Below are 10,092 nucleotides of genomic sequence, written 5' to 3'. Positions count from 1 at the left end.
AACGCGAGGTGGATCCCGGTCCTGTTTCCTTGGGAACCGCAAAGATGGGAGAAGCGGGAGGTGGTTGTGTCCGGAAGCCCCTTATCCGAGCCTCCGCGCCGGTGCTGGAAATGGAGCCTGATTCTCGAGTGTCAGATGTTCCAGGCAAGACAGGAATGTTTTCTTCTTCACTGAATGGACAGAGCTTGCAGCGAGTTAGAAAATGGGAGTGGCTCAAAAGGGGTTTGTTTTGACACTTGACGCTGCAGGGAGGAAATGCTTCCTGTTAAGTTTTGCTGCTGGCTTTACTGCCCCTGTCCTCCCGGCCTGATGAATGTCAGGGCAAGTACTTACCTCCTCAGATGATTTTTAGTATCTCTCACATCCATGGGGCGCCTGGGTGGCTCAGTCGGTTAAGCGTCCGACTTCAGCTCAGGTCACGATCTCACGGTCCGTGAGTTCGAGCCCCGCGTCGGGCTCTGGGCTGATGGCTCAGAGCCTGGAGCCTGCTTTCGATTCTGTGTCTCCCTCTCTCTCTGCCCCTCCCCCGTTCATGCTCTGTCTCTCTCTGTCTCAAAAATAAATAAAACGTTAAAAAAATTTTTTTTTAGTATCTCTCATGTCCAGTACACCGAGACTTTCTGCCCAGCAGGGCGCCGGCCTTGGGCTGCAATCCTGGCCCCATAGCCTTAATCAATTCTCTGGGGATATTACACAATTTGCGGAGCCTTTCAGAGCCTCAGTTTCCACATCTGTAAAATGAGAGTGCATGACCGGACCTGCATTTTGGGGAAGTAATGACTGCTATGTAAAGTGTGGATTGTTAATGTGCGCTCATCGTCTTGGTCCTCATTCTCAATATTAAAGGCTTAGACCACTGACGTGCGGGTGGCAGAATGGCAAGTGGTTATGACCATGGACTTTGGCAAAAACACTCCAGGATCGAATAAAGGGTCAAATGAGACTAGTGATTTCCACCCTTAAGAACTAGTTTATCCCCAGGAGACACTTGACAATGTAGGGAGATACTGTGGTCGTCACAACCGGGTCACAGGGGGTTGTTACTGGCATTGGGTGGGTGGAGGGCAGTGATGCTGCTCGCCCCACGTGTTTAATAGTGCCGCCTTGAAATGCTCTGCTTATGGGAGAAGAGTGCCTGGCATAGAGTAGACATTTACCAGGCATGTATCGTTATTAACGTTAACGTTATTTTGTGACTGATGAATTTTCACGGAGAGATGGTTTATCCATCGTATGTTTGCCTTTTCACGAAATAATTTAAACAAAAGCACAAAAGTAACACGCAATTTTAACAGGCACCCGTATTTGCTGCAAATATTTGTACAGAAAAACAGTACACACACAAAAGAAAACCAGTACAGCTATCCTCTCTCCCCAGAGGGAGCCGTTTCTAAGTTGACATGTAACCTTGTAGTCCATGGTTATGTGGGGTTTTGTTCTGTTTTTCACGTGTGTGTCTGTGCCCTTAGACAATACACGGTAACATTGTGTGTGTGATTTCAAAAGCTGCCATAATGGAATCCTGTACACATTCATGGTCAGCCTTGCGTCTAGAACTTCAACGCGAGTTTTCAGATTTAGTGTGGATTATACATCAAGGTTTCTCAAACTCGGGACCTCCCCGGCCCCCACCCACCAGATGCCAGTAAAAGACCTACTTTTGACACCCACATTGCCTCCAGGCATCGCCAGTGTCGCCCTGGAGGGCAAAAATCGCACTTGGTCGAGCACCAGCTGTATGCGAAGCTGAAATTAGTTCCTTAGACCTGCCTGGTGTATACAGGACTTACTGAACCGTTTTGTTGGTGGCGTTTTAGTCTGTCTTTTTTTTTTTTTTTTAATGTTTATTTTAAAAAGTTTTTTTTTTTAATGTTTATTTTCGAGAGAGAGAGAGAGAGAGAGAGACAGAGCATAAACAGGGGAGCAGAGACACAGGGAGACACAGAATCGGCAGCAAGCTCCAGGCTGTCAGCACAGAGCCCGACGCAGGGCTTGAACCCACGAACTGTGAGATGATGACCTGAGCCGAAGTCCGATGCTCAACCAGCTGAGCCCCCACGGTGCCCCGGCTTCTGTCTTTTTAGAAGCTGCCGTCCGTGGCAAGACTCTCCGGCCAGGTTTCACAGACCTCCCTTTTGTCAAGAAGATTTGATTCTTCGGTCACTTTTATGCAGGTCCCCCCCCCCCCCCCCGCCCCGGTCACTTCTCAGAATTAATTCTTGAAATTCCATGTTCCCTACGAGCTGTGATTTCTGTGGTGGTTTTCCTTTCAGCGTGTGCTGTCCCATGTGGTAGCTACATGTGGCCGTTCCCAAAACTTGTATTTTTATTTAAAGAGTTTAGTGTGCATTTTTTTTTTTTTGGCATTACTTTACTGAAAGAGAAAGTGTAAAAGGCAATGGCCTTTAGTACCCACCGAGCTGCACAACCGTTGCCACAATTTTAGAATATTTTCATCACCTCCAAACGGAATAAAAGTCCATACCCTTCATTTTACCACTGCCCTGTCTCCCTAATCTCCCACCTCAGCCCTAAGCAACCGCTGATGTATTTTCTGTCTATACATGTCTCTCTTTGGGTATTTTGTATGAAGAGAATCATGCGATTTGTGGCCTTTTTTATTTTTTAATGTTCGTTTATTTTTCAGAGGGGGAAAGGGCAGAGAGAGAGGGAGGCACAGACTCTGAAGCAGGCTCCAGGCTCCGAGCTGTCAGCACAGAGCCAGACGCGGGGCTCGAACTCACGGACCGCGGGATCATGACCTGAGCCGAAGTCGATGCTTAACCGACTGAGCCACCCAGGCGCCCCAAGCCAATGAGATCTTTAAAGTGTACTCAGACGGGCACCTGGGTGGCTCAGTCGGTTAGTTGTCCGATTCTTGATTTTGGCTTGGGTCACGATCTTACGGTACGTGAGTTCGAGCTCCACATCGGGCTTTGTGCCGATAGCGTGGAGTCTGCTTGGGATTCTGTCTCCCTCTCTCTGCCCCTCCTCTGCTTACTCTCTGTCTCAAAATAAAGTAAACGTTAAAAAAATTTACTCAGATAAATTGTGTGTGTGTGTGTGTGTGTGTGTGTGTGTGTGTGTGTTAACAATACCTAGGAGTAGAATTGCTGGGTCATACGGAAACTCTATGTTTAATCATTTGAGTAACTACCAGACTTTTCCATAGCAGCTATACTGTTTCACACTCCCACGAACAGTGAATGAAGATTCTGATTTTTCCACATCGTTGCCGATACTGTTCCTGCCTGTCTTTTTGATTCTAACCATCCTAGTGGCTGTGAAGTGATATCTCGTGGTATTTTTTTAGATTAAAAAAAAATTTTTTTTTTAAGTTTATTTGTTTTTGAGAGACAGAAAGACCCAGGGGCCCCCAGACATGGAGGGATCTTAAATGCATCTCCCTCAGTGAAAGAAGCCAGCCCAAAAGGCAAGTCCTACATAATTGCAACTCTACGACGTTCTGGAAAAGGCAAAGCTGTGGACAGTACACAGATGGGTGGTTGTGGGGGTTCGTGGGAAGGAGGGGATGCACGAACAGGGGGAGACAGGGATTTGGGGGGGCAGTGAAACTACTCTGACACAAGGACGGATACATGTGATTATACATCTGTCCAGACCCATGGAGTACATACAGCACTAATATCAACCCCAATGCCAACTGTGGACTCTGATTAATAATCTACCAATATTGGCTCATCCCCTATAACAAACGTTGCAAGAATGCAAGATGTTAATAAATAGAAGAAAGGCCGGGTAGGGCATATGGGAAAACTGCTTTCTGCTCAAATTTTCTGTAAATCTAAAACCACTTCTAAAAAAATAAAATCTACCCGGGGTGGGGGGGTGGGGGTGGGGGTGGGGGCTGGGTGGCTCAGGCAGTTCAGCATCCGATTCTTGATCGTGGCTCAGGTCACGATCCCAGGATGGTGGGACTGAACCCTGCATCAGGCTCTGCACCGGTAGCGTGAAGCCTGCTTGGGCTTCTCTCTCTCAAAATAAATAAACATTAAAAAAATAAATAAAACAAGGGCCGCCTGGGGGGCTCAGTCCATTAAGCATTGGACTTTGGCTCAGGTCATGATCTCACCTTCCCCGGTTGGAGCCTTGCCTCTGGCTCTGGGCCGACAGCTCAGCACCTGGGGGCCTGCTTGGGACTCTGTGTCTCCCTCTCTCTCTGCCCCTCCCCTGCTCACGCTCTGTCTGCGTCTCTTTCTCAAAAATAAACATTTAAAAAAAAAAAAAAAAAAAGATTCCTCCATGTCTTTCCCGGCGCCATAGTTTCTTGCCCTTTAGTGCCGGATGACGTCCCCTTGTCCGATTGCCCCACGCTCGGCGAATCCATTTCCCTCCAGAAAGACATCTTGATTGTTCCCGGTTTCCGCAATTAGGAGTAAAGCTGCCACACGCATCCACGCGCAGGTCCTGGTGTTCTGGAAACTCCCTGAGCCTGTGGTCGGTTTTGTGAGAAGCCGCCCCGGGGCCCGAGCGAGTGTGGCTGTGGCCCGTTTTGCGACGGCGCCAGCGGGGTGAGTGCGCGCTCCTGCTGGGTCCCCGACACCTGCTGCTGGGTCCCGGGTGGGGGTGGGGGCGTTCTAACAGGCGTGTGCGGCTTTAGCTCGCGTCCCCGACCGCACGCGAAATGGGGCATCTGTCTGCGAGCTTCCTTGCCATCTCTGCACCTTTGGCGAGGAGTCTCTTCGGATCCGTGGCCCATTTTTAATTGGGTTCTTATTTTATTGTTGAGCTTTCAAGATTCTTGGTGCATTTTCTTTATGAGCGTACAGGTTTCGCAGGCGCGTTCTCCAGTCTTCGGGCCGCCTGGTTCCCCTCCGAGCGGTGTCAGCCACCCAGACCCGAAGGCTTCATTGACCTGAGCGAGGTCAGCGCTCCCTCGCGTGGATCGAGGGGGCGGCGGGACCCCGGGGGAGCCGCTGGGTGGGTGGGCTCGCACCAGGGGGCGCTCCGAAGTGGTCAGGGCCGCTCGTGGTCTGTGTGGGCCAGGAGGAGGGGTCGGCACAGCTGGAGGGGAAAGGGAGGCAGCCGAGGGTTTGGGTTTGAGGCCCACCTGGGGTGAGCATGGGTGAAGGCCGAGGGCAAGGGCCACCGGCTCGCACGGTGCCAAACCAGAGGGACAGAGCCCGTCCCGGATCTGGGTCTGAGATCAGGGTGTGGCAGGGCCGTGCTCCCTCTGCAGGCTCTAGGGGTCCTCCCTTCCCCCCTTCCCCCCTGCTGCCGGCTGCCTCAGGCCTTGGCCTTTCTCTCCGTGCGTCTGTCCCCTTCTAGTTTTCCGGTCTGTGAGGACCCCAGCCGCTTACTCTCCAGTGTGATCTCATCCTAACTGGTCAAGTGTGCAGAGACCCTGTTTCCAAGTAAGGTCACAGGCTCAGGTACCGGAGGGTTAGGAGTCAAACAGATCTTTTTTGGGCGACACATTTCACACACTGCAGCAGAAACCCCTGCGGGTGACGCCAGGGTGGCGCAGGGCCCCTGGGAGCTGGGGACAAGGTCGGGCAGTGAGGACGTGCCTGGAGGACAGAACACTGGGTCCTCGCTGTCCGGGACTTTGGGACCCCGGATGTTGCAGGTTTGAGGGTGGGAGTCAGGGCGGGTGGGGGGGACGGGGGGAGGCAGGGGAGGGCATGTGACAAAGACCAGGGAGGAAGTAGGTGATGGCCGCTGGGTGGGTGGGGGGCACCCGAGGAGAGCAGCACAAACGGGGAGGGTGAGCCTTTGGGGAAGGAGGGGGACAAAGCCTCCTGCTCGTGGAGGGACTGGGCAGCAGCCACCGTCCTCACTGCAAACAGGCCCGAGACCTGAGATAGGAGAAGGTCTCGGGGAACAGAGGCTGCAGGGCAGGGGCGGCTGTGGGAGGGCGGCTGGGGGGCCTCCTGGTCTTGCTGGAGTTCTCCCCCTTCTTCCCTTTGTTCTCCCGTCTGGCCACATTTCCACATTCATTGAGGGTTCCTGGGCCCAATGCCCACGTGTGTGCAAGGGACTGACCCCCACCCATAAGCCCAAGCAATCCTCAGACACCAGCTGGGGCCACGGCCTCTTCCTTAGGTTCGTTAATTTACACAGAACTCAGAGAAACTCACTTCCCTATTTATGTATGTATGTATATTTACTTTTGAGAGACAGAGAGAGAGCACACATGCAGGGGAGGGGCAGAGAGAGGGGGAGACACAGAATCGGAAGCAGGCTCCAGGCTCTGAGCGGTCAGGACAGAGCCCCATGCAGGACTCGAACCCGCGAACCGTGGAATCATGACCTGAGCCAAAGTTGGACGCTTAACCGACTGAGCCCCCCGCCAGGCGCCCTGGGATGAGATTTATTCTACTCTCTGGTCCTTTAGTGCAGTATTTGTACAACTTTAAACTCCATCGCTTTTCCCCATTGCCTTCTCTTTTCTCCTCAAATTAAAAAAAAAAAAAAAATGAACTCCACTGCTTTGGTTCTTTTACATCCACGCTTAGTATCTGCTGGGGTCTGAATGTCTGTGTCTCCCCACACCCTTATGTTGAAACTTAACCCCCCGTGTGATGGCGTCAGGAGCTGGCGCCCCTAGGAGTGGGATTACCACTTGAGGAGAGACCCCGGAAGGCTCCCTCCCACCTCCTGCCACAATGTGATGGGCACCGAGGAACTGGGCCCTCACCAGACACCGAATTCACCAGGGCCTTGATCTTGGACTTCCAGCACCCAGAACCATGGGATAGGCCTGTTGTTTACAAGCCCGGAGTCTGTTGTTTATTCTCTTACAGCTGCCAGAAAGGACCGAGACTGTACCCATTTCTCAGATGGGGAAAATCTACCTGCCAATTTCCCACCCAGCAGCACCCGAGGCCCCGGGAGGCACAGCCTGGATTCACACTTCCCTGCTGGGCTGTGCCAGCCGCTCCTACCAGCACCACCCCCCCACCCCCCCACCCCCATCTTGAGTCAAAATCAGTTTCCCCCTTTGCAGGACTTACTGGCTGAACTGTGACCCCCGGGACCTCAGAAAGCGGCCTTATTTGGAGAAAGGGTCTTTGAGGAGGTGATTAAGGTTAAGGCGAGGCTGTTGGTGTGGGCTGTAATCCAGTCTGGCCAGTGTCCTCGTAAGAAAAAGAGATCAGGGTACGCCATGGCTCTCGGGCACGCGTGCACAGACGGGGACCACGTGAAGAGACGGCAAGAGGGGTGACTGCAAGCCCCGGGGGAAGCCTCTGGAAAACCAGGCCTGCCCGCACCTTGATCTCAGATTCCCAGCCTCCAGAGCCGTGACGGGACGTGTCTGTTGTTTCAGCTGCTCTGCCCCTGGTATTTTGTTTTGGTGGTGGAAACCGACTAATTGCATCGGCTTATTAGGAAAATGTACCGAGCCCTCCCGCGCCCGTGGCCTCGTCACCGCTGCTCCGCCGTGGTGTCTAATCATTACCGAGGCTGTGCCCTGTTTCCAAGGGGGAGTGGCTTTCACATTAAACCTGCTTCCCTGGGATGGGGAAGGAGCAGAGGCTGGTGCCCGGCTGATGGCCGCTGATCGGTGTTAGTGGTTCAGACAGGACTCCAGAAACCACACTTCCCAGAGGGGCCATGGGCCGATCAGCCCAGCAGTGAGCCGGCTGTGACCTCGCCAGGTGGCAGCTGCTGATTGGAGCCTTGGTGAGCCCCCGGTCCCGGTGATGCCGGCTGGTGGGCACCATCTCGTCACATGATGGGGGATGCCACGTGGTCAAGCCAGAGGCCGACCGGACGAAGGCCCGGGCACCAGCCGGCTGGTGTCTGGGATGGGGAGGGAGTTTTCTGGGGAGGCGGTTCCGGAACCCCATTCGTGAGTTCATTTGCCACCCTGGCCCGGCCAACAGCCAGATCTCTCTGAGCTGGTCTCTAATCTGCAAAATGGGGATGTTGCTGGCCTTCCGGTGGGGCGTGCGGGCTCTGAGAGGATTCGTGTCCATGAGGGAGGGAGCTGTGTGAAATCCGTTCGTGCTAACAGGCTTCCCTGGGTTGGACCTGGACGGTGGGGGGGGGGGGGGGGGGGAAGACCAGGGAGCAGGCACTTTCTGTGGCTTTATTAATATTTCCCCACTAGTGTTTGTGATTGAACATATCGCGTTGTTTTGGGCCAGTGGTTTATTGCATGTTCAATGGTGAGTAGTGTATATTGTTGCATGTCTGGTAGGGCCAGATTGGTTTTTGGTCCAATCCAGAGTTCTTCTCCCACCTTTTTTTTTTTTTTTTTTTTAAGTTTATTTATTTATTTTGAGAGACAGACAGAGCATGAGCAGGGGAGGAGCAGAGAGAGGGGGAGAGAGAATCCCAAGCAGACTCCATACTGTCAGCGCAGAGCCCGATGTGGGGCTCGAACTCACGAACCGTGAGATCAGTGACCTGAAGAGTCAGACGCTTAACCAACTGAGCCCCCTGCCCCCCGCCAGGTGCCCCAAGTTCTCCCTCTTCATTGAAGTCACAGTGATTAGATTTCCAATAATGTTTTCGCATTTCTGGGGCCCATTTTGGGGGCACCGCTGGTCAATTTCTCCATGTTATTATTTGGGAGAACATCCCTTTGAACTATGACGGAAGTTTGCCTCTTGGTTTCCTTGAGCTGCGTTTCATTTTTGTGTGTGTGTTTTAAAAATGTCAGTGAGGTGGTTTCTGTTGGCTTCCGGGGAGTCAAATCTGGAACCAGGACCCTTCATAATGCCGGAGCAGTCAGTTCAAGTACGGCATCTAATAAATTTGGGACAGGGGAGCCATTTCATCTATCTATCAATCTCTCTATCTATTGCTTGCTTGCAAGTGAGTGAGTGAGGGGCAGAGAAAGAGGGAGAGAGGGAGAAGCAGGGCTCGAGCTCACCCAAGGCGGGGCTCGAACTCATGAACTGGGAGATCCTGAGCTGAGCTGAACTCAGATGCTTAACCAACTGAGCCACCCAGGTGCCCCTAGCATTTTCAATGTGTAAATAGGAACCATCAGTAAACCATGGAAACTCAGTGAGAGGCACTTCCTGTCCGTTCGCACGGGGAGTCGGAAGGTGCTGTGTCCGTGCTCAGCAGTCACGAGGGGTTTCACGTGGGTCCAGGTGTCACGCTCATTCCCGGATCAGACGCCCTACGTATCGATCATTTTGTCCTTTCAAGGCCAAAAGGGGTAACAGGTGGATTCGGGCTTCCCGGGAAGCGGTCTGAGAAGGGGAGCAGAGACCCAAACCGTCTACCTGTCATCAGAGAGCAGAGCCTTCAGCAATTTTCCATCATCCAGACCAGCTTTTGAGATTCAAGAAAAGCAAGAAAGCCTGTGCCGCCCTGGGCGTGAGTGCCCTGGTGTGTTTCTGTTCCTTTCAAATGCAAGCGGAGTTAACTGCGTTCATCCTCACAAACTACCGTAGGAAAAGTGCACTGTGCAGTTTCATTTCCTTGAAAATTTGCTCTCAGTGGGAAGGGATGTCAGCGTGTGGGAGTTGGGAACAGCAGGTGCCAGTGATCACCATGTCCTGGACAGTCCTCCGTCGTCTGGGCACTGGGTTTTCTCACAGGTAAAAGGGGGGTATTACACGGACGGGTGCAGGTATGATGGGATCATAAGCCTCAGGCTTGTAATCTTTTATGGGCTTGATGCCTTTAAGGGCTTCTTTATTTAAAGGGAATTAATTCCTGGCAGCGCTCTGAGGGATTTATATGAATCTTCATGGCAGGTACACTGTGGCTTCTGCCAATATCAACTGAGGATTTTGCTCAGAAAGAGGATGGCAGGTGATCCAGTCGAGAGACAAATGATCAGTGTCCCCAGATGCCACTCTAGTGTGTCAGAGATGACGTAGATAAAAGATGTTCAAGGATCATTTCATGCCCCTGGTTAATCTGGTTACTAGTGTCAAATTTTAATGTTTTTTAATGTTTATTTATTTATTATTTTTTTTTTTTAAATTTATTATTTTTTATTTTTTTTATTTTTATTTTTTTTTTATTTTTTATTTATTTTTTATTTATTTTTGGGACAGAGAGAGACAGAGCATGAACGGGGGAGGGGCAGAGAGAGGGAGACACAGAATCGGAAACAGGCTCCGAGCCATCAGCCCAGAGCCTGACGCGGGGCTCGAACTC

This window comes from Panthera onca, chromosome A2 (genome assembly GCF_046562875.1).
Source record: "Panthera onca isolate mPanOnc1 chromosome A2, mPanOnc1 haplotype 2, whole genome shotgun sequence".
NCBI lineage: Eukaryota > Metazoa > Chordata > Mammalia > Carnivora > Felidae > Panthera > Panthera onca.
The sequence above is the reverse complement of the archived record's forward strand: the minus strand, read 5'-3'. Positions refer to the sequence as shown.